Source organism: Gracilinanus agilis, chromosome 5 (genome assembly GCF_016433145.1).
Source record: "Gracilinanus agilis isolate LMUSP501 chromosome 5, AgileGrace, whole genome shotgun sequence".
Taxonomy (NCBI): Eukaryota; Metazoa; Chordata; class Mammalia; order Didelphimorphia; family Didelphidae; genus Gracilinanus; species Gracilinanus agilis.
Window position 1 is genome coordinate 162,710,683 of NC_058134.1, and position 23,072 is coordinate 162,733,754.

Consider the following 23,072-nt stretch of genomic DNA (forward strand, 5'->3'; position numbering starts at 1 on the left):
TGGGAAAACCAATAGCACATGCAGTAATGATAACTGAGTTGTTAGAAGCAAGCCAAAAGTCAAAACAGCTGGCAGTAATCCATTGTCGGAGTCATACTTGTGGTAGAGATTCAGTCTATAAAGGTAATCACAGAGCTTATATCACTGCAAAGCATGCAGTCCAGAAAGCTCCAATTTATATCATGAATTTAACATCTATTGATTCTGATGATCTAGAAAAAGCCTATGTAGACTTAGATATCCAGAAATGGAAGGATAAATTTGGAGCTAGGAAAGAACATGGGATACAGATTACTGATATGTGAAGACCATTGTTATCAGAAGACTTGTATACCTATTTGTGTCAAGCCATCCACACAAAAGGTCATTTTGGTACACAAGCTGTTGTGGATTCCATCAGAAGACAATGAGTTGCTCCTAAAATAAGTACTGTTGCAAATAAGATCTGTAATTGCTGTCCAGTCTGCCAAAAGTTTAATCAAAGTGCACTTAGAAAGAAAGATTTGGGTGGTAGGCCTTTAGTATATTGTCCATTTGAGAGTTTACTGATTGATTACATATGTATGCCTAAAGCTGGATGTTTTGTCATGTGATACTTGATAGACTAACTAAATAGCCTGAAGTTTTTCCATCAATTACCAACACAGCAAGCTTTGTGGTGAAAGTGTTACTCAAGGAAATTGTGCCTAGGTTTGGTGTATCATTAACCATAGATTTATATAAGGGATCTCATTTCACTCAGGTTATCCTTAGAAGAGTCTATGAGAATCTAGGAATAATACCTAAATATCATTTTCCTTATCATCCAGAAAGTTCAGGTCAGATGGAGTATATGAATAGGGAACTTAACACTATGGTTGCGAAAATCTATGCCAAAACTCATCTCAAATGGCCAGATATTCTTTCCATAGCTTTGCTTTAGCTACGTATAAGACCAAGAGTGGATCAACACATATCATCATATGAAATGCTCTTTGGACATGCTCCACTATAAGTAAAGACTTGTAAGGTTGTTTGTGCATCACTCTTAGGAGCTGATTGCCAAATTGATTCATATTTAAGTGCTTTACAGCAGAGGCTAAGAGAATGTTGTGGCTGAAGCAGTTAGAGGTTGGTTTATCTGTCCCAGTGAAGAGCCCAGGAAAAGTGGATTTGTCTTCCAGAAGAAATGTCTACCCATGGAAATTCAGGTTGAGCAACAAGTCCAGACTTGGGTGGTGGACATACCAGCCTGGTTCAGCTCCCTGTCTTTACCTTTTGTGGATTAATTACTGAGGATCCTGGGAATCCGTGAACATCACTGGAGCTAAAGTGGACCTAGCTGTGAGACTATCATATTCCCTCCTAACCTTTAAAAGCTGGACCTGATAATCTGTGTAAGCTCAGTGTAGATTTTGACCCATTTCCAGTCCCTGAAGTCTGTCCATAGTTATCTACTGTAGTGTGACCTTTTTCCCACTTCTCCAACCCTAAACCTCCTAATAAACTTTTATTTTACTTCCTATTGTCTTCCTCAAAACCCAATAAGGATCCATAGAGAGATAGCTTTCAACCCTTGTGTTTTCCCCAGCTAGTTGATGACCAGTAAACTGTCAACTGTCATCTTGCCAACTAGAGTGGTCTCACCTAACACCCACATCCCTTGTGAGAGGTCCCCTGTTATCCTGTGAAATCCTTTTACATGAAGTGTGTGGGTGTGTCCTGGTTGTGTGTGTCACCTCTGTATTACCCCAGTTAGACAGTTACATATTTCAGACCCCAGCATTAACGCAGGGAATGGAGGGGAAAAGCTCTAACTTTAAATGACTGGACAGAGGGTCAGGGCATGCAAAAAATGTCCTCTGGTGATGGGAAAAGGGGGAACAGAGCAGCTCCTCCATACTGGCTGAAAATGTATGCCAATACATTTCCAGTGCTGATCTAAGACATCTCAAAGAGACTTGTGACAGAAATATAATAAAAAAATTCCCATCATCACAGAAGTAACAGATGGAGTTTGAAGGCAAATTGAAACATAGTATTCTTGATTTACTCTATTAATTTTTCTCTAATGTAACCAAAATGTGTCTTTTTTCACAACATGAAAGAAATGGGCATATGCATGTGTGTATATATATGTGTGTGTGTGTGTGTGTGTGTGTATATATATATATATATATATATATATATATATATTATATGTACAACCTACATATTACCTCCCTTCTTGGGGAGGAGAGAGGGTTGAGATAGATAGATATAACATAGATTGCAAAATGGCAGAAAACCAATAGCAAAAAACAATTATATTGACATGTAATCTGAAAAAAGTAACAAAGAAAAAAGAAAATCATGAAAACCTCAGACCATAACTATCTATACAAAAATCATAGCAGAAAGGATACCTGTAAACATTTTATCAGTGTCCAAAGGTTTCTGGGCAATGTAGACTCAAAGGCTTAAAGGCTTTTTTACTTTTCCTCATGTATGTTACTTAGTTTACTATCTTACCCCACTAAGTTTATGCTTAAGCTGTCTCTCAAAACTAAAGTAAACTCCCTTCTCCATATGGCTCTCAAAATCCCTAATTTTGTTCAGGTCTTACCTTACATCTCTCTTCTTATTTCAGGCATTTCTTCTCGTACTGGATCTTAATGCTTCCTCTTTTAAATCTCCATGTATTAATTTCAACTTTGTGAGGTCTTTGGTCTACCTATAAATGTGTATATCCTTTTTTCAAATGATGCCTTCTTTAGACTAAATTCTTGAAGGTAGATATTGTTTTTGCTTTTGACTTTCTATCCAGATCATCAAGTACATTATCTGGCACATTGTTGGTGCTCATTTGACTACTAGGTACAAGGAGTAGGAAGGAGGGAAGGACTCAGTAACAACAGTTAAACATCATTCAACCATGATATAATGCAGTTAATAAAAGCCCCAAAGTCTATGGCTTTCATTTTCCTTCTTCCTATGTCACCATATGAAATATGAATCTTGAGTGACATTAAGATAAGAGGGAGTCATAAAAAAGTTTCAGTCTACCTGAGAAATTGAGATAAATGACATTTTTAATTATAGATTACTTATAAATATAACATTGTAATAGAATCAAGGATGGGATTTTCTGTTCCAGTCTAATGACTCATTCATTGCAGAAACCTTGTGGATATAAGCCTTAACATATGGTTATGCACATTTTCATTGTATACCTTCAGGAAGAGGATGATTAAGTGGTAGCCTATAATCAATATTTCATCCACAGTTGAGGAAGACCCACTATTTGGGGGTATAGAGTCTAAACAAAGAAAAACAAAATTACTACAATGGTCAGTATAAAAAGATTCTTTTCTGGAGAAGATTCTGGCATTGATACTAGATTCCATGGAAGACACAAATTTAAGGTCTTTCCAAAATGCAATTTCAGAGAAATTGGGTTTTAAGCCTAGCAAAATGAAAAGGAACATTTTGGGTACTCGTCCTTTAGCTCATGCCTAATGCTTATATCTTGAACTCTGTATTTTGTAACTGTAAAGGAAAAGAGAAGCATGAGTTCTAGCTTAACCTGGGCCTCACAAAAATGTTAAGTAAATAGCAAATACTTTCTGATTAATTTTCTTGAGGTAGCCACTCCATATCCTACCCATCTTTCAAATAATAGTTCTTCTTTATAATTACCTCTAATTCCTCCATCCAACCATAATATTTCTCTTCGTTACATTATTAAAAAGCAAAACAAAACTATAAGCAATATTAAAGTTTAACCCTTGGCTTTTATCTGATGGTTTCATATAGTTAGATTGGTCTCCCAAGGTAAAATGTGAGCTCCTTCAGGGTAAAGATAAAGTGTTGTACTTCTTTTCTATTTTACCTGCACAAGAGATGAATGCTAAACATAGAGTTAATCCTTGACTTGTGCAGGGAAAACATTTCAGAAAATAGCACAAAAGTAAAAAATGTTAATGTTGATACATTGGACCTGTGGGAAATATGGTGTTAGATGTCTGTAACCACCAAGAACTATATTTTCTTCATTATAGATTGTTGAAAACACATTTTTCTGAATTTAATTATTTATTATCATTAATTAATTTGGATGATATATACTTCCCCCAACACAGTAGCCATGAAATAAGCCATAAAATATAATATACAAAATAAAATTGGTAACATGCAAAACATTTTTCTCACTAGTAATTCCTAGAATTATGTGACCTTTGTGCCAACATGTTAATAAAAAAAAAGATTTCAAACAATATCAACTTTTCATAATATAAGAATCTACAGTGCTATACTATATAACAAATAAAACTCTAAAAAAACTCTCAAAATACTTTGCATTGTGTCAAATGTCCATGTGAAGGTATTGTACTGTGTAACAAAGAGTTGATTAGTTAACATCACACTGTTGGGGCAAAAAGAAAATATTATTTAACACTTTTATTTTCTCATTTAGTTGCATCACTGACCTTCCACCTTTGGCCTTAGAACCCAGAGGATTTGCAATATAATTGAGGGGCAAAAAAGAAGCTTTTCAGATGAAAACATTAATTAAAACAAACAAAAAAGCAAACATGGAAAGATGATTATGAACTTATGAAGAGTGAAATGAGCAGAACCAAGAGAACATAATGCATAGCAACTGAAATGTGATTCAAATAATGATTTGTATATATTAACATCCAGAGAAAGAAATGACAAATAAAAATAAGCAAGACATAGTTTCATATATAGACATATCCTTTTGTCAAATGATGCCTTCTCTAATGGGGTGTGCAAGGTGGGAGGACAATGAAGGAAAGGAGGCAATTACCTGTGTACTTAATGTAATAAATAAACAAATAAATAGATAAATACAACAATGGCAGCGAAAACTAGACTAGTGAAGCTCTAGGTAGGTTATCACCTACTTTAAAAACTTGGCCAAGGTCTCTCATTTGTTTTCTCTTCTGTGATTACGTCTGAATATGAATAACTGTTAATGTGAAAGTGAATATAAAATTGCTAGTAAAATCACATGAATACTTTAAGTCCAGAAAGATAAATGTGGGAATGTTGAGGACTGATTAGGCATTGGTTGCTCAATAAACACTTAACTGACCAATTTGTAGCCTTAGACATTTCCCTAAGTTGTTTTTTTTTCTGTGTATCCTCAAGGCATCCTTATTATTATGCCTAGCATAGAGTATACACACTTAAATGATTTTCATTCATACATTCATCTCAATGAGGCCAGGAAATGAAATACTTTTGGTCCTTTTTGAAAGAGAACTGAAAAGCAAGCTAAGTAAATTACCCATGATCACAATATTAGTATTATCAGTTCCAGGGCTTTTTCCTATTAGCCCATGGTGTTTCTGAAATGGATCTCCATATGTAGGTGCTAAATATATAGACCACCAATTTATCTGTTCCCCATAGTTTAGGTAGAAATATGCTTTGGAGGAAAAGTTGGGGTTGGCAATTGAATAATTAGGCTAACCCTTTCCAGATATTGTTTTATTTTGATATATGGAGCAGAAGAAAGAAAAAAGACAAAGTGAAAGGATGATTTAAAAATTTTTTTCACTGTTGGAAAATACCATATGTGGGATACACCAAATTCATTGGATAGCTTCAATCAGCTAAACTGAGTGGAGTCCAGACTGAAGGGAAAAATAGAGCAGTTTAGTGGATGTGAAATGAATTTGTATTTCTGAGAAATCCATTCTCATAAAGAAATTCTCCTCCCATTCACTTTTCCTGAAACACCTGGTCTTTCTTTTGCAAAGTTTCAAGATGTGAAACCTTTTAAGTAAGATGTATTCAATTTACCATTTCATTTGCCATTGGATATTAACCCATATCAAGGGTAGAGTGTGCTTTGTTAGCACAGATAACATGAATGATCTGTGAAAAAGCTGAATAGCACTCTCATTTTGCTTTCTGCTCTTTAAATATAATCTAAAAAGACTAAATTGCTAGCAATAGCAGTTAGGGTCACAGAACATGGCAAGGGTGTATTTTCATTAGAAGAGTGAGAAAGATATCCTAATCCCAAAGGGTATAAGATATATTCATCATTTTCTATCATGGTCTTATCTAAATGGATAGTCTCTTTGTATTCATGGTTTAAAATTCAAGGGTTTTTTTTTGGTCAGTTTTTAAGGTCTGCCTTGGCAATGAGATTAAGACAATGGTTTATTCATTTTTCTCTTATACTGATTTCAAAGTGCTTCATTAGAATTTTCCTTTTGTAGTAATGAATATTGGGTATATAAGATAGAAATTCCCATGTCCTTAGGGTTATTAAGAAGTAAACCAGTTTTCATGGATTAGAGAAATAATATTAAAATATTTCTTAACACTGTAATAAATTATATAAAACCATGTCAGTATAAAAAATACTATCTTTAGTTAATTGTTGGGAATGTGATAAGTTCGTAGCTTGAGTCAAGCTCTTATACTATTAATTTTCTAAATAAATTTTGTTAGCAAGTCCAAAAAAGAATGATCATATCATTTAAAGTTTGCTTTTCAAGGAATCATTTCTACAAAACAAAACAAAACAAAAATCTGTGTTGCAGACATAAAGTAAAATATTAATCAGAAATATTTTCCAGGAATTTGTATGTGTATATATGGACACATATTTGTCTATATGTAGATATGTACAAATACGTGTGTACACATATACATACACACATATGAGGTATAGTTTTTTCAGAATATATGCTTTTCTCATGATATGTATATGTGTGTGTGTGTATTCTATTTTAATACCTTCTGGAAGAGGATTAATTAGTAGTTTTTAAACAAAATTACACTCATAGCAAAGTAAGACTTGTAATTTTTAGTAAAGAAGTCTTTTAACATGGGGACAAACTACATGGATTAATGAAGACATTCTTCTCTGCAGAAAATTCTGGAATTGACTGGATTCCTTTTAAGATACAGATTGGTGGTCTTGTTTTAAGATACAGATTGGTGGTCTTGTTTCCAAAGTATTACTGCTGAAAGACTGTGTTGTAGACATAAACCTACCACAAAGAACACTAGAGACAGACAGACAGATAGATGGATAGATAGATGATAGATAGATAGATAGATAGATAGATAGATAGATAGATAGATAGATAGATAGATAGATAGATAGATAGATAGATAGATAGATGGATGGATGGAAGGATGGTTAGATAGACAGATAGATATATTTCTCCCCCATCTTGTCTATCATCTCTGTACTAGTAATTCTCAAAACTACCTATTCTGCTCTAACCTCTATAATGATTTCCAGTCTGGCATATTCAAGTGCCTTTCAAACAACTTGAATTGAATATCCAGTTAGATAACTTAAAATGAATATGTCCCAAAATGAACTTACCTTTTTTCCCTAACCCATCCTCCTTCTAAACTTAGCTACTGCCTGCTTAATCTAAATTCTAACCAATGTTTTCCCTTCTGGATAAGCTGATCATCAGTAATCTCATCATGCATTTTAACTAAGCCTTGGATTTACCCAGCATCTTTCCAAATCCCTCAGAGTTCTCTCTTCTCTTTTTGGAGAGCTGGAGAGTAAAGAACTAATAAATAGTAAATAATAATAATATATAGTAAATAAATAATAAATAGTAAAGAACAAATGGACAAAACATCCAGCTTTAGGCATACAGATGAAATCAGTAAACTCTCAAATGGACAATATGCTAAAGGCCTACCACCCAAACCTTTTTTTTTCTGAATGCACTTCGATTAAACTTTTGGCAGACTGGACAGCAATTACAGATCTTATTTGCAACAGTACTTATTTCAGGAGCAACACATTGTCTCCCGATGGAATCCACAACAGCTTGTGTACCAAAATGATCTTTTGTGTGGATGGCTTGACACAAATAGGTATACAAATCTTTTGGTAACAATGGTCTTCCTGTATCAGTAATCCATATCCCATCTTCTTTCCTAGCTCCAAATTTATCCTTCCATTTCTCAATATCTGAGACTACATAAGCTTTCTCTAGATCATCAGAATCAATAGATGTTAAATTCATGACATAAATTGGAGCATTCTGGGCTGCATACTTCGCAGTGATATCAGCTCTGTGATTTCCTTTAGAGACCAAATCTCTACCACAAGTATGACTCCGACAATGAATTACTGCCAGCTGTTTTGGCTTCTGGATTGCTTCTAACAACTCAGTTATTATTGCTGCATGAGCTATTGGTTTTCCCAATGCAGTAATAAAACCTCATTGTTTCCAGATTAGTCCTGTTGCATGGCAAACAGAAAATGCATATCGAGAGTCTGTGTAAATATTCATGTTTACCTTCAGCTAGAAGACATGCTTGCTTCAATGCCACCAATTCAGCACCTTGATCACTAAGATTACTAGGTAATGAGCCATATCATAGTGTCTCAAATTCTGTGACAACTACAGCACCAGTACACCTGATTCCATTACATAAATATGATGATTCATCCATGAATAAAACCCATTACTAAGTTGGTGTAGAAATAAGTCTTTCCTTTCCCTGTGGGTTATGTCATTAGATTTAAGGATTTACAGTAGATATCCCTATCTCACCTTTTAGTTGTTCTAATTAAACCCACTTATATCCTGGTACAATGGAAGTAATAGGTGCCACTGGTAAACCACAAAGAGTAGTAAAATTATATCCTAAAATAATTACTCTAGAATCTCTATCTGTGGAGCACACATTCTTTTGTATGCCAAAATGCCCAATGAATTTTATAGGGATAGATTTATTATGTAAATTAAGAGTGATGATCCATTGTACTGAAACTGCTGACATTTCTTTACATCTACCAGAAGACTCTCTGAAACATTTCCATGTTGTAATTGTACTTTTTCAAAATTTTTAACTTTGAGGTTTATGCATTACATTAGGAATAGAATTTTTCTGTATTAGTTTATGAGTAGTATTTTATGATTTTAATGTTTCACATGATATTTGTGTTTGTATTTCTATTTTGTTTTTGTTAATTTTGCTGATTTTTCTTTTGCATATGTTTGACTTGTACTTTGAACTTTGTAATTGTTCATTGTATAATTTTCCTTTTTCCTTTCCTTGATTAGATCCCTAGAGTAAGGTAGTATTAGGATAAGATAGGTAAATGTAGATTATTTGTTATTATACCACCAACCTACTAATAATATTTAGTTACTTATTATTTCACTGTCCCCCATTACTTAAGTGTAACAAAAATCCCATCTTCTAGAAGAAACAAAATCCTCTCAAGCATTTTGTCTATTATTTCCTATTTATCTATTATCTATTATATACATATATGTATATATTTAATATTTCTTAAGTTCTTGTCTTCCTGATTGGATTGTGACCTCTTAAAAGAATTTTCTTTAGCTTTTCTTTATATCTCCAGTGCTTAACAAGATCATCAGAATAGTAAGTGCTTAATAAATACTTCCTGAGTGATTGGCTACAAAGGAAACAGGATTGTTTCAATATAAGGAAAATTATCAACATAATCTACAATATTGATAAAAACTAATTTAAATATATGCAATAGTTTAATGATACTTACAAAGAACTTTCAGCACAATTCAATACCCCTTTCTGCTAAAAACACTAAAAAGCATTGGAAAAAATAGACCTTTCTTTAGTATGATAAATAGTATTTATTTGAAATTGAGAATTCATATCATATTCAATAGACAAAAGCTAAAAACCACTTCATTAAGATCAATAATGAAATAAAGAATATCTCTTATCACTATTTGATATAATTTAGGAAACAATAGCTTTTGCATTGAGGCACAAAAATAAAGAAATAAGGGGAATAAACATAGGTAAAGATATTTTAATTCATTCCATAATGATAGAAATGTTTATTTTTTAAATCCTGGAGTGTTCTTCAGAAGATTGTTTACCTGACCCTTGAAGAGGATTGCTTTAATATTTACTCAAGATTCTGACAAATCTCCTAAGATTTTCTTGCTCATTATTTTACACATTTATTTGTGAAGAAAATAATTGATATGGACTTTAAATCCTTTTTTTTTTTGGTTTATGTTTTGAATTTCATTCTAGGGATTTTAAAAAATAGTCACAGATTTGTGAACAAGGGATTTCAGGTTCTCATTCGAAATGCCAGCACAAGAACAAAATTGTAACATAAGCTATTCCAAAGCACCTTACATCTGAGACCCTTATAATAATTCACATCTAAAAGGTTTTATATTCACCATGGGAAAACTATAATTATTATCTAACCTCATAAACTTGGCAGTAGTCTCTACAACAGAAGATTAATATATATGATAATTTTATAAATCCTTCATGGTACCTTCCTCTCTTCCCCTCCCTTCCCCCAAATAATTTTAAACATCTATCTGATTTGAATAAAATATAGATGCATAAGTAATGAACCCTTGAGGAGAAGCCCAAGAAAGAAATATACATGAATCAGAAAGTTGTTGAATGTTTTTGATTTCCCTTGCTTCTCCAAAGGCCTTACTTCTACTCTTAAACATACTGAATAGCTTACTGGGTCAATCAACATATTCTATTGAGTTTTGCCACACAAACAATACAATTTTTGCAGTATCAACCACTATGCTACCATTTACCCTCTTTATTAAACTTTATTAAAGTTTCACAGTTTTTGTTTAAATTTGAAAGAGCATCTCCAACAATATCACTCTAGTATGGTAGGTACAAGATGATGAAATCATATAGGACACAGAAGAAACATAATTGAAACATAATGGATGCACACCAAAACAAATCCTCGAAGGTCACTCAATGGTAATATGAAGACATTTGGATAAAAGGGGAAAAGCCCAACAATTTATGTAAAATGAAAAAAAAATCTCACTTCCAAACTTTTTAGCTATTAATTTATATAAACCTCTTGTTTGAAGGTGGGGATGATGTTAAGAGGAAAATAAAATTAAATGTTTATTTTTCATTAAGAAGAGAATCCAAAACATTCAGAACTTGGAAAGCTCCCTTCCTTTAAATAAGGCAATTCAAAAAGCATTTTTTGAGCATCTATTATGTGCCAGGCACTGTCCTAGGTCCTATGATTCAAAGGAAAAAAATATACCTCCCTTGTCCTTGAGGAGCTTACATTCATTTATAAAGTAAAATATAGAACTAAAAAGAATGGCCCTCAACTAAAGAGTTTTATTTCATCTGAATGGATACATCCTCTTCAGAGTAATCACATTGGCAAACCAGACACATTTTGAATAATGATGCTGCCACTGCCTAAAATATTTATGGAACTCATTTAAAACTAGCACTTTATTCCTTCGAACATTCCTAGTGATGGCAATTTCTTTCTAAGGTGTATTTTGTTTTTGAAGTGACAACTGGACTTCATTCAGAATCAAGTGAATGATCAAAATAACACAGGTAATACAATATTTTGCTAAAACAATAAAGTTTTGAGTATATGGTAATTAGAAAGATTTTCTTCTGTGACCATAAACTGACTCTGAAAGCTATATCATAAGTTCCAGAAATGTTTTTCAATGGTGCTCTCTGAAATAAATGTATTATATATCAAAATGAGTTCCTTGAAGATAATGCTGTTCAGATATGGATGTTAATGCTTGTTTAAACAAATTAATTAGTTCAAATTCAAATCTACATGCAACATTCTCTCAAATATTTTGAAAATTTACATTTTCCCACAACTTTTGTTTTTCTATCTGTCCAGAAGAAAGAGTTAGGTGGAATGCAGAACAGAAATTGGGAATTTTTTTTAGCCGGACTATAATAACTTGTGGTCTGTGTGGACTTGAGGTGGGGTTGAGGGAGAGGCAGGGAATGAAGGAGCCTCTAGAATAATATCAGAGGACACAATAACCACCAGAGCAATCATGAAGAGAGAGGAATTCATTCAGCTCTGGAGCTTAAAAGATAAAGAAAATCAGCCACTTCCCAGCTGTGTGACCCTGGGCAAATCACTTGACCCCCATTGCCCACCCTTACCACTCTTCCACCTATGAGACAATACACCGAAGTACAAGGATTTAAAAAAAAAAGATAAAGAAAAATAGTGGCCTGAAGGTAATTGTACCATAAGTCAACAAGATCTGGTAAAGGACTGTAACTGAGATAGGGACTGTAGTCATTGCTGGGAGAGCACAAATACTTCTCAGATACTGGAATGCTGGGGCAAAGCCCCATTTTCCCTGTATTAGTTATTCTTCTAATAGACAGTCCTAAACAGCTTTTTATGATTCAGTCTACAATAACTGAGCTCAGATACTTTCTGTTGCTTTGGCATGTGCTACTTATATATTTAGCAACTTTTCTATGGCTGTCAAGTAAAAAAAAAGAAGAAATGTGAGTGGTCAGAATTTCATTACGTGGGATAATATATTAACATTTAAAATTTAATCTATAGTAATTCCTCATTCATATAGTATTCTTGGATTCTACAAAGTTGAAGATTCTTCAAAAGTGAATTTTCTAGATAATTCCTCAAGTTGACATTTACATCTTTTATTTAACAGAGACTATGGAAATAATTTGAACTTTTACAAAAACTTAGTTTCACTATGAGACTGTTTATAAGCTGTAGTAATGATAGTAGATTGTCTCCCAATTCTTTTTCTTTTTCCTCCCTTCATCACCCTGTTAGCTGTTATTTCATATTGTCATTACTGAGACTTCTAACAATGTCTCTCCCTCTTCAGGAGAATGATAGCTGCTTGACTACAAGAATTGTTTCATTTTATTTCATTTTTCCTTGCTATCCCTGTTTCTGACTCTCTCTAAACTTCAAAATCAGCCTCTACTACAGGCTAGTGGTGGAGTTGCTTTCAGCTCATGGGGACTACTCACCGTGGAACATCCTATCATACCTAGGGTCTACTCATTCTGAAATATCCCAGGTCTAGGAGGATTCTGCCCACTGCCTCCTATTGATGAATTTCTTCTATAGCCTCCAAATTTTTTGTGAATAGACTAGACAAACCTGCCTTCATTCCCCTACTAGTCTGTTCCTGACTTTCTCTTAAAAAATTACCTTTACCTCACCTTGATCCTTTTTAGTTCTTTTTTTGTGCTTAAAAATCTTCCCTTCCTTCCTTCCTTTCTTCAAAAGAGAAAAAAAAAGACTCAAACCTACCAATTCTAAAAACAATAGCTATTCTAAGTGACCACATATGCAGTTAGGCTTTTACAAGTAACTCTCTTCTATTTTCTTTAAACCTTAAGAAAATTTTAATTTATTGGAATAATGTTTTTACAGTAGAAAATTAGGAGATAATAGCATCCTTTTTGTAAACTGCTCTGTCATCATGCATAATGTTTAATAATTCCTTTCGGTTAACTCTGAGTGGTGATGTTTATGTATTTTGAGAAATTCATAAGGATCATCAGTAGGATGCATTTTGCCTGAGGCTGCTTGAATGATTTTTTTTAAATTGAAATAATGGGTCTGAGTGAGACAAGTCATTATACAGTCTATTTTTAGAATTAGACTTCTAGAAGAAAATAAAAGTTTATGTCAGATTGCATGATGGTCTTTCTCTTTCTATGACCATACTATTTCGGGAAATGTTAATATAAATATTGTCCTTCATACGAATTGAAAGTATATTGCAATATCTTGGCCTGCTGTGTTCTTTTGTCTGAAAATAACTCAAATTTATTGGATTTCTTATTGAAATCACAGTATCTGACTATTATAGCAATAAAATTGTTCCACTGAATATGTAATGGGTGATTTTACTTTGTTAACTACCTAGTTTACACTATAGATATAAATAATGTTGACATTCATAAATGTGATTGAATGAAGTAATAAAGTTTAAGACAATTACACTATCTTTCAGTTTTATTTTAATATGTGGAATTTTGTATTATAAGCATAGGGTGTTCCTGCTATTTGAAAATCTAAAGAACAAGATATGATTTTGGTTCCAGTTTATAGGGACAGTATGGAAACTAAGCCTTTAATTTTAATGTAAAAGGAACTCCCAAGTGAAGAATATTTTTGTACCATTGAAGGTCAATATCTTCTCTGCAACTTAAAGTGTTAGTTTCCTAGGGCACTAAAAGCATAGGTGATTTGCTGAAGGACATATGTTCTTTACATTTCAGAGATAAGACATGAATCCAGATCCTCCTGGTTTGAAGATCCACATTCTTTACATTGTACCATACTGCCTTTCTAGTTTTGGATTTATTTTCAAGCCAACACTTCTGAAATCAGATATAAAAACTTTTTTTATTTTTTTGGGGGGGGTTGAAGTAGAATGAAGATATAGCTGGTAGAATGTCAATTAACAGAAGAAAGTGGTATCTTTCTGTGGCTGGCATGCTTCGAAACCTATCTGGATTTTCAGGCCATTGTATATGATAAATAACAGAAAATAAGATTGGAAACAAGGGGTAAATAGCTATCACTGAGGAATCTGAGTCAAGTTTAAAAGGATCAGGACAATACTAGGAGCCTGAGCATATTGGATGGTGAAGTGTCTAAGTATGATGTTAGCTGGTAAGTTTAGGTGAAGCCTAAGGTCACTGAAAAAAAATTGGAATTGAACAAAGTTCTGTAACTTTGACTTATTCTGCGGAAGAAGTGAAAATAAAATCTTTGAGAACAGAAACACACAGTTGATAGATATTTTGCTGAGATGGGATTGATGATAATATTTTAAGGATTTTCAGGAGAATAAAAGAAGAAAGAGAACTAGAGTTCATGTTTTGAATTCTTTGATTCAAGTTCCTCCATCTTCTCCTCCAATATCTTTTTTGTTTTTGTCAATATAAACTCAATTACCAAAATAATGGACTCAAAAAATAGGATCAATTCTGTACCCATTTTTTAATTGGAAGGGGCTCTTGTGTAGAAGTCAGTTCACATTCAAATCCAAGTTTTTCCTTAATAACACACACACACTATATAGATAGATAGATAGATAGATAGATAGATAGATAGATAGATAGATAGATATACTTAAACAGATATATGTACACATTTGTCAACATACACACTCATTTCTAGCTCTCTTTAAAGTACCGTCAGTACCTATGCAAGCACCAGGCTTTCAAAGCATGGAACAGAGCAAAGAATACAGAAAGGAGAGAAGTTCATTAACATTGTAGAAAATCATCTCCTTTTAAAATTATTTTATTAAATTTCATCAACTATTTCCTAATAACATGTGAAAATTTTAACATTTAAAAAAATGTTGAGTCCCAAATTATTTTCCTCTCTCCTTCTGGAATAGACAAGCAATTTGAGGTGATTTATATATGTGGAGTCATGAAAAACACATTTCCATATTAGACATGTTGCAAAAGAAAATACAAAGTAAAGATAATTAAAAAAAATTATTTTTTAACTTACATTCAGAGTCCATCCATTCTCTCTCTACATATAGGTAGGCAATTTGGAATTATATTAAATGTTTGTCTTGATTATAGTAGCTCAGTCTTTCACAGTCATTCATCCTTACAATATTGCTCATACTGTGAACAGCATTCTCCTGATTCTCCTCATTTTACTATGGATCATTTTTTATATCTTGCCAGGTTTTTCTGAAAATATTCTGCTTATCATTTTTATTGCATTATAGTATTCCATCACAATCATATGCCACAATTTGGAAAAACAATATTAATTGCTCATAGGTTGGACAAGGCAATATAATAAAAATGGCAATTCTACCTTATACATTCAGTGCTGTATCAGACTTCCAAATAATTATTTCATAGAGCAAGAAAAGAAATAAAATTTATCTAAAAGAGAAAAAATACAAAAGAAGGTGGCTTAGCTAAACTGGATCATCTCAAATGTATTACAAAGCTACCACCATCAAATGATGTGGTACTGGCTAAGGAAAAAAATGGTGGATAGGTGGAATAGACTAAGTACCTAATACATGTTAGTAAATGAACATAGTAATCAAGTGTTTGTTAAGACCAAAGATCCAAGTTTTTGGGTTAAGAACTATTTGACAAAAACTGCTGGACAAACAATATAGCAGAGTAGGCATAGAACAACATCTCACACTATGTGTCAATATAAAGTGAAAATGAATACATAATTTAGAAATAATACATAAAAAATGAAACAAAGGGTGATAACATAAACAAATTAGAGAAACACAAAGTAGCATATCTATCAGACCTGTGGATTAGGGTATAATTTATGACAAAATAAGACAGAGAATATTATGAGATATAAAATAGATAAATTTGAGTACATTAAATTACAAAGATTTGTATAAAGAAAATTAGTGAAACCAAGATTAGAAGGAGGACAACAAATGGGGGTAAGGAGATATACTAAATGTCTCTGGCAAAGGCCTCATTTCTCAAGCTTATAGAGAATTAAATCACATTCATAGTATAGAAGGTATTTCACAACTGATCAAAGGATATGAAAATGTAGATAAAGAAATTAAAATTATCTTTACTCATATAAAATATTCCTACTCAATTAATTAGAGAAATTAAAATTTAAAAACTTTGAGGTATCACCTCAAACCTATGAGACTGACTAATATGATCTAGGGGATAGACTATTTTGGAGAGCAATCTGAAACAATGCTCAAAGGACCATCAAACTGTGTATAATCTTTGAACTAGCAATGCCACTACTAGGTCTACATGCTGAAAAGATCAAAGATAGAACTAAAGGAGTACTTGTAAAAAAATATTTATAGCAGCTTTTTTTTGATGGTGGCAATTGTAAGATGAAATTTAATTAAGTAGCCTTTAAAGACTGATAAGGATTCCTTTTAAATAGCTTGATAATAATGAAAGTGAATAGAAAAAGATATAGTATAGAATGTTGCAAATAAGGTATAATAGTAATAAGAATAATAATGAAATCCTCTGCCAAGCAGAAAGCATGTTACTCTTCCCTTTACTTTGTCACATGCTCTGGAGGTTGTGACGTGAGAAAACTGGGCCTCTAGCTTGCTATTTCATGACCAAGTCACACAAGAAAGAGAAAGGTGAAAAGATGAGGTGCCTGGTTCAAGAAGCCCTGTTCATCACTCCTATTGTCAACTCAGTTCAGAACCCCTGCTGTCAGTCTTCTTCACAATTCCTAGTCTAAATACTGTGGTAGGACAGTATTGAATCACTCTATGCTCATACAATTTTTAGGACATAAGAATTTGTAGTCACCCATTCTTGATTTAACCATGGATCCTGACATTTTTGACCTGAAGCTCTCACAATAATAGTCAGCTTTAGCATAGATCATTGCCCATTCCTTTCCCTTTTCATACAAATAACTAGAAAAGAAAGGGATGCCCATCAATTGAGCAATAGCTGAACAAATTATGGTATATGATTTTAATGAAATACTATTGTGCCATGAGAAATGACAAACAAGATTATTACACAAAATCATACCTGGAAATAGATATGAAGTAATGAAAAATGAAGTGAACAGAACCAACAATGTATCATGCACACTAATAGCAATAGTCTATAATGATTACTATGAATGACAACTATTATTAGCAATGCAAAGTTCCAAGACAATTTCAAAAGATTCATGAAAAAAAAAAATCCTATTCATCCTATAGAAGGAACTGATGGAATCTGAATGAAGATAAAAACATTCCATATATCACTTTATTTCCTTCATGAGCTTTTTCTTCAGAACCTGATGAATATGGTAATTTTAAAAGAAACATTTGTGTCATTAGAGGTACATGCTAAGACTGTATTTTTTAAAATAGTTTATATAGAATGTATGTTAATTTTTCTTTAAATGTTGAATAAAATTCATGTGTGAATCTATTTGCACCTGGGGATTTTTTCCTCAGAAAAATATTGATGGCTTTTTCTATTTCTTTTTCTAAGGGAGGGTTATTTAAGTATTTTATTTCTTAATCTGTTAATCGGGCCAGCTCATATTTTGGTGAATATCTATCAATTTTGCTTAAATTATCAAGTTTACCGTTATATAATTTTACTCAGTATTAGTGGGGAAGTTATTTTTGGTTGTAATCTCAGCTCTGTTCTTTCCAGGGTATAATATTCTAACCCTTCCACTCCTTGAATTTATTAAATTTAAAGTGGTAGCTGCTAAATATTGTGCAATCTTGACTGTGACTTCTTGGTGTTTGAATGATTTATTTATGGCTCCTTGACCTGGGACTTCTGGCATTTGGCTGCAATATTCCTTGGAGATTTCATTTTAGGATGACTTTCAGGAGTTAATCAATGTATTTTTGAACATCTCTTTTTCCCTTTGCCTCTAGGATATCAGGACATATTTTCTGGATAATTTCCTAAAATATGATGTCCAGGCTCTTTCTTTGATTTTATCTTTTAGGTAATACAATAATTTTAAAATTAATTCTCATAGGGGGTAGCTAGGTGTTTTAGTAGTTTGAGAACCAGGCCCAGAGACAGGAGGTGCTAGGTTCAAATCTGACATCAGACACGTTCTAGCTGTGTGATCCTGGGCAAGTCACTTAAGTTCCATTGCCTAGCCCTTCCCTTATTTCTACCTTAGAACCAGTATACAGTATTGAGTTGTAAGGAATAAAACAAAAAGGTTAGACTAAATATATGCAAAATGTGGTTGTCGAAATTCTTACTCAAATCAGAATGACTTTTTAGTAGTTTATTTATGAAATAGAGGGAAAGAAGTAGGTAGAAGAAAGTGAAAGAGAGTAGAATGAGAAATCTAACTTAAAGAGCTGGGTACACTATTTGCTCAGCTCCTGGCTTTCCTCTGGCAGAGCTCCAAAAAGCCCCAGCTGGACCGCCTAGGGTTAAATTAAGCAAAGCTTCCAGCCACCCTGCCTCCTCCTACAAGATACAGGAGGGGGCCTCTGCAGACACTAGTCCTTCCAGGAGCCAGGAAAGGAGTCACTTTTCACCCACATGGTAGGCCTAAGGGATGATTCAAGAGCAATCTGAGGTCTCAAGCTTGAGGTCTTCCAAGGCCAAGTCCAAAGGCAAAAAAGCTGGTCACAAGAAGTTTTTCCCACTTTTAAAAACCATTCCTTTTGTCACTTCCTGTGCCTTCCTTCCACTTTTTGTGGACCAATTGCAGATATAGCTTTGCTTAGGACTTCCCAGGGGGGCAGTCAGTCATTTTTATTTTGTCACCCATTATAGCACACATGGTCACAGACCTCCCCATACTTAAGGACAAGTGGGGTGTGTACACTTATGGTGATTAAATAACAAATAGACAGAGGAGGGTTAATCCCATCTTCACAAATTCTAATATGGAAGGAAAAGGTTTTAAAAAAATTCTTAATCTTTTATTTCCTAGGTGACTTGTTTTTTTCTGAGATAACATTTTATTGTTTTCATTCTTTTGAGTTTGATTTTTGTTTCTTGAAGTCTCATAGACATCAAGCTTCCACTTGCCAAAGTTTAATTTTTAAGAAATCCTGTTCTTCACTGAGCTTTTGTACATTTTTTCCCATTTTGCCAATTTTGCTTTTTAGAAATTCTATTCTTCAATGAATTTTTGTGCCTCTTTTACCATTTTGCCAATTCTATTTTTTCAAATGGTTTGTTCCTCAGTATTTGTATGTGTGTGCACATCTTTAACCAAACTGATGACTCTTTTTTCATAGTTTTCTTGCATTAATTTCATTTCTTTCTCTAATTTTCCTCTATCGGCCATCATTTTCTTTAGGTTTTTGGGGATTATTATTTAAACCCTTATCTTCTATCTTAGAGCAAATACTAAGTATCAGTCCCAAGGCAGAAGAGCAGTAAAAGTAAGGCAATTTGGATTAAGTGATTTATCTGGGGTCACACAGCTAGGAAGTGTATGTAGCTAGATTTGGAGCCAGGACTACCTGTCTCAAGGCCTGGCTCTCTGTCAACTAGGCCACCTTGCTGCCCCTCTTCCATGATTTTTTTTAAACCCTTGTACTTCGGTGTATTGTCTCCTAGGTGGAAGATTGGTAAGGGTGGGCAATGGGGGTCAAGTGACTTGCCCAGGGTCACACAGCTGGGAAGTGACTGAGGCCGGGTTTGAACCTAGGACCTCCTGTCTCTAGGCCTGACTCTCACTCCACTGAGCTATCCAGCTGCCCCTCTTCCATGAATTTTTGATGGATTTGTGCCTAATTCACATTTCTTTTCCTTTCAGTTTTTGCTTACATCTGTTTTTATTCTATTGTCTTCTGAGTTTGTGTCTTGATTTTCTCTGTCACCATTTAATTTAATGGTCCGGTTCTTTTTGTTTTGTTTGATCATTTTTCTACCCTATTTCTTGATTTTTGAACTTTATATTAATATTGGATTGTGTTATCAGCATGGGGATGGAATAGAACTGGGTGTTGTCTTAAACATCAGCTGTTTAGTGTGTGTGTGTGTGTGTGTGTGTGTGTGTGTGTGTGTGCTAGGATGTTCCTCTTCCCCTGTCTTAATTTTTCAAATTTTTGCCATGAATTTGGTCTTTTTGCATTAATTCTCATTGCTTCTAATAGATCTGTTCTACATTGAATCAGGTACCTAAGGTTGGTATGTTGTTTGAAATCTAAGTCTTGATGTGGCCAGGCTGTTAAATTTGGGTTTGTCCTCATTTCATTTAGGAATTTTTCCTTTTCTGAGGAAGAGTAAAATTCCCCTAAAAGAAGAATTGGTAGAAGAGAGACTATGGCATTTGTGGATGGTTGTTTGTTAGTGGTGGTATTGCTTCCTAGGTATTTGGATTCCACAATCTCTAGCTGGAGGATTGTGTGCTTGTCCAGTTCCTTTCCTTCCCTTATCTGTTTTAGTACTTGGAATAGTAGTTTGATATTACCTACTAGTTCCCCAGAATCAATATCTTTCTTTTGTGAAGTAATTGAGTTAAACCATTGCCACAGGTGAGAGAAAACATTTTTCGAGACCATAAGGAATAGCCAGATTGTTAGGATTATGGCTATAGCTGTTGGGATGAAGCAAATACATTCAGCCAGGGTCAGAGCACACCGTTTATAATAATCATAGATGTTCAGTAGTTGTTGCACAAAATTAAAGACCCTTTAATTAGGGACCAAGAAATCATCAAGATGCTAGATAGGATGAATGTTATCCTAGCTAGCTTCGTTTTGGTTGTTTCAGAAGATTTTAGGTATTTCACTAACTTTGCTCACCAATTAATGTTATCAAGAAAAAAATAAATAATCTGAATGTGTCTACAAAGGCAATTTGGGTGTGAGGAAGGATAATAGGGGTATAGGTAATTATAAGGTGATTGGAGGAGGAATGAAGGTATGGGAAGGTATATAGGAGATAAAGGAAATGGGGTATGTAGGAGAGGACAGCTCAAACAGGTTTATTCCCAGAGGCTTGAGACAGAGGATACAGGGAGGAAATTAAGGCCAGTAAGAAATGTTTAGGTTTTTGCTGGAGGGTTTCTCTTGTTAGATTCTAACGTCTCTTGATGGGAGAGTCAAGAGGGCCCCTCCCTGCCAGTCAAACTGATGGCTGGAGAAAGTCTTGGGTAGGTACTTCCTGCCAAGATGGATGCCCCCATTTCTCTCAAGAAATAAAAAGAAAATGATTCCTTCCCTCGTTAGCCCTTGCCTTAATCTTTGATACAGTGATTCACCAGAGGCTTTGAATAGGTAACAAGGGAAATTATGAATCTCAGGTTAGTCAGAGGGAAAGAGGTTCAGGATTTTCTAACTGCTGCTAGGGAGAGGGGTGATGATGGGGGATGGGTCATGGAGAGGTTTAGACTGAGAGAGCCTGCTCTCCCAGTTGGGAGATTTGACTGCCGTTTAAGTCCTTATTAATCACTAAAACTAGGGGTAACTTATTTGAGAATACTCTACTTGTCTATAGAAACTAAAATCCACAATGTTCAATCACCAAGCCCTTCCTTCCACCCAGGGCCCAAAGGAAATTCAGGGGAAGGGAAGGGAATGTAGATGGAGAGATCAGGGAGAGGTCCAGAGAAATGAGATAGGTTTAAATTTCCCCAAGACAAGATAAGCACAGGCCAAGGCCAAAGCAAAACCAAGCTGATAGGCTGTAACTAACAGGCTAAGCCAAAGCAAAAGCCTCCAGCCACAGCAAAAGCCAGAAGGCAAAAGCCCTGTCAGTTGGAACTTCACCTCTATTTATAGCTTCAAGTCCTAACTGACTTTCTGAAGATTCTAAGATGTTTAACTGACTTTTTGTGACCATTAGAAATTACCAATAGAAGCAAAAAGTTTTTGTTAGTCACCTTGCATTACAGTGTGTGTGTGTGTGTGTGTGTGTGTGTGTGTGTGTGTGTGTGTGTGTGTGTGTTTGTTTTCTGAACTAATTCTCGGAGTCTGAAATTTTGGTGCTTCTAAGATGGTATGATCTTGTGAGAGTTGTGGTTCACTGTTTTCTTTGTCCACACTCTTGTCCTTACCCAGGAAAGGCCACTAATCCGCTGAGACTGCAATGACATTGTTCCTTAGGGTTCCTCCTACCTGAGGACTAGAAATTATATTTCCCCAGATCTTCTGCTTCCTCCTGACCAAAAGTCCTCCTCTCAGCCCTTGAACTATGATTCAGAATTTGGTATAGGCAAGATAGTTGCCAAACAGTCCTGGTCCTGTATTGATGCTAGCACTGATGGTGCCCTGTAATCTCTTCCTGACCAGTTACATGTTACCTTATTTTATTTCTGACATGAGAATTCCTAAAGAAGCCTTTGCTTCTGTCATCACCACTGGCGTTTCATCCATGTGAGCTGTGGGCCAGTCTCCTCTGCCATTTCACAGATATTTTTTTCTGACTTCCTATGTTGTCTCTGGCAGGAAGAATGCCTCACTGTGACCTTTTGTTGGCTCTGCCACTCAAGAATTTCATTTCACGCATTATTTTTAAGTTGTTTGGAGGGAGCTATTGGAAGGTTTTAGCTGAGTGCTTTCTTTATTCACATATATTGTCTTCATTTCTGTTAGTCACCAAACTATCCTCTTTGATAAGCTCTTCTTCACTTTGGCTCCCTAAAGCTTTGTTCTGATTGAACACTATCTCAACTTAAATCTCTGCCCCCGTGAATAAATATAATTTTGAGGTTTTCTTTCAGACTGTTTAGAGAAGCCATCTTTCTCAGCAGTCAAAGCAACAGCCTGTCCTTGCAGAACACAGGTATACTAATATCAATAATCTATAAAGGTCAATAACCCTTATAACACCCC